The sequence below is a fragment of the Sinocyclocheilus grahami genome, unplaced genomic scaffold, assembly GCF_001515645.1.
Source record: "Sinocyclocheilus grahami isolate Dianchi unplaced genomic scaffold, SAMN03320097.WGS_v1.1 scaffold216.1, whole genome shotgun sequence".
Taxonomy (NCBI): domain Eukaryota; kingdom Metazoa; phylum Chordata; class Actinopteri; order Cypriniformes; family Cyprinidae; genus Sinocyclocheilus; species Sinocyclocheilus grahami.
Window position 1 is genome coordinate 188,717 of NW_015505395.1, and position 3,325 is coordinate 192,041.

The following is a 3,325-nucleotide window of genomic DNA, read 5'->3' on the forward strand; positions in this document are numbered from 1 at the left end:
CAAAGTGGCCGGAAGTCATTCATTTTCAATGTGAGCCAGCGTCGAGGCGCGGCGCGGCGCGACTTGGACGTTGAGGGCGTCGAGGAGAGTTGAAATCAGGTCAACTTTATGGTAATGAGCTATGACGCGGTTCGGGAGCAACCAATCGGAACGTAGAAGTCCACCGCTTGAGAGGATTCCAGAGATCGCAGTCCTGTAAACTTTGGTTCCGACCACATTAGTTCCCAAGCAAAATTGAGGAGAGGTTGATTATTGCTGTGGCAGGTTTCCCAATAATCTACGTCATGTCCCTGTTTGCATACAGGGACATAAATAAATAAAAAATTATGCATGGACCAATGTGTCTGTTCCTGGTGAGTTGCTGATGTGCATTAACGTTATAGGAATAATAATCTAATGATATAATAAATAACAGTATAATAGTCCCAGTTGACTTTTAAACCTTTAAATCAATTTTCCTGATTATACTTACATTAAGTAACATTTTCAATGCAGGAATTTTACTTGTATCAGAGTATTTTTACAGTGTGGTATTAGTGCTTTATACATTATGAGGTAAAGGATCTTAATACTTCGTCCACAACAATATTTAATGAGGTTAACTTAAGGTTATCCTCCTTTGTGGTCAGTCTGCACAAGATCAACAAGCGTGTTTGCTTTGCGACCCCTTTAAATACAAGACAAGCATTCGATCTACGTCAGAGCATCCACAAATCTTTCTACAGCGTTGTTGGGAGGTTTTGACGCTCTCGACAGCGGCGGTGTGAATGCACAGTAAGTGCATTACCCCCACCTATCTGTCAAATGGACCTCTATCTACAATCTCAATTAGGAGTGTCAATGGTCCATTTGAGAGATACTGCAACGGTTTGAGTTAAAAATATTTGTTTGTGTTCTACTGAAGAAACAAAGTCACCTACAGCTTGGATGCCCTGGGGGTAAGCAGATAAACATCACATTTTCATTTTTGGGTGAACTATCCCTTTAAGACATTTTTACTTGAAACTGTCGTTTCTGGCCAAAATAATCCATAATAACGCTTCCTCCAGTGAAAAAGTCCATCTGTTGTTCTCTCATCAAAATCCACCAACATGTTTTAGAGCTGTTTTGGACTGTTTTTATTGCAAACGATGCTTGATCTGTGCATATTTCTCTCCTGATTCAGATGAGACAACTTTTTCACTGGAGAAAGTATTATGAATAGAGGACTCGTATTTTAGCGCAGGGGTGTCAAACTCAATTCCTGGAGGGCCAGAGCCCTGCAGAGTTTAAATTCAATCCTAATTAAACACCACCTGATCCAGCTAATCAAGTCCTTCAGGCTTATTTGAAAACAGGGTTGGAACAAAACTCTGCAGGGCTCCGGCTTTGACACCCCTGCTTTAGCTGGAAGCAACGGTTTGAATTTAGAAACAGCTTAATGATAGATTTGTTTCTTACAAACACACAGCTTTTGGTTTCACAAGACGTAATTGGTGGACTGGAGGGGTGTGGATTACTTGTGGATTATTGTGATGCATTTATCAGACTCTCATTCTGACGGCACCCATTCACTTGGTAATGCTAAATTTATCCAAATCTGTTCTCATCTACATCTTTGATTTGGGTGAACTATTCCTTTAAGAATGCTTAGCTATTGGAAACAGACAATATTACTGAAGAAGAAAGTATTTTTGCAGTGCATTTCATATAAACTATAGCAACCAGATCAAGCAGCAGTATTCTGACCAGCTCTGATACTTAAGCACTAAACCACTTCACCACCCCTCCAAAACAAATTTGTGCTTCAGTATAAAATATATTAACTCAGTATGAACTATAATAATCTGCTTCCTGGTTACACAAATATCAATCTGTTGACAATCACTTAGTCGATTTTGATGAAGCGGCTGTTGTGATGTCTGCTCGTTTAGACAATTTGTAGTGGATAAACTACTCATATGCTGTCGTCTTCTAAGACAGCATATGACCCTTTGCAAGGTCTTTGTAGGGATTTTGTCAGATCTATTGTTGACTAAAGGCTTTGTGCTGTCGAAAGAATCACTGCAGACTTTGAAGGGTTCATGCAGCAAACGTACAACGGGAGTTCTGGAAGGAATCCAGGCCAGCGCAGCCTGTACCAGGACTTTGTTCTAAGAGTTCTCAGTCCAGCTTTCATTCATCTTTGATCATAAGAGAAGCATCTACTGACTTTACCGGAACAGATCTGGTCCCCAGAGCAATCTGAACACGAGCTCTGTGTTTTTCCAGCCTTTCCCTGTGCCTCTGTTGTTTTATTTGGCGTTTCTGCATGAGCATTTTTTGAACAGCTAAAGACACAAGAGGGTTAGAGAGGCTTTCAATGTTTCTCTCAGAAGTGGCTGGATCACTAGAGGACTGTCAAAACAGTCTTGATGGCACCTCAGGGACATGTTAATAGTCTCTGTGGCAGCTGAAATATGGTTGACTTGTACTGTCCCCACTCATCAGCAGCGGTGTGCGAGCGGTCACCGTTTGACTCGAACATCCTCTTTGGCGGTTTAATGCACTTTCTGCAGCTCGTCTGGAGAATTCATTACCTTGCTGCGGTGATATTTTCTGCATTGCTTCGTTCAGTGAGATGATAGAGGAAGCCGTGTGCAAATATCTGCCTTCTAAGTGAGCAAAATCAAACCCTTTTAGCAACTTATTTATGCATAAAAGCATCTACCAAATGCATATGTTAACATATTTGGAATGCTTGGAATAGGTTGCAAGTCTGTTTGCTATACAAATAACAAACAGTTGATTTCAATGGAGTATGATGTAGCATGTTGCTAAGCTAACAAGTCAACACACGCATAAATATATACACATTTGTGTTTAGAATTGTATGTTTTCAAATAAATTATTATAAAAGTTAGGATATATGCATATGTATGACATGTATACACACATTTAATCGATCTCTATATATTGTTCTCGCTCTCTCTCACACACAAACATTATATATACAAACCCAATTCCAAAAAAGTTGGGACACTACAAATTGTGAATAAAAACAGAATGCAATGATATGGACTTGTGGTTACACATGGTCTGCGGTTGTGAGACCGGTTGGATGTACTGCCAAATTCTCTGAAACGCCTTTGGAGACGGCTTATGGTAGAGAAATGAACATTCAGTTCACGGGCAACAGCTCTGGTGGACATTCCTGCAGTTTAGTCTACATTTTAGAGTGGCCTTTTATTGTAGCCAGCCTAAGGCACACCTGTACAATAATCATGCTGTCTAATCAGCATCTTGATATGCCACACCTGTGAGGTGGATGGATTATCTCGGCAAAGGAGAAGTGCTCACTAACAGA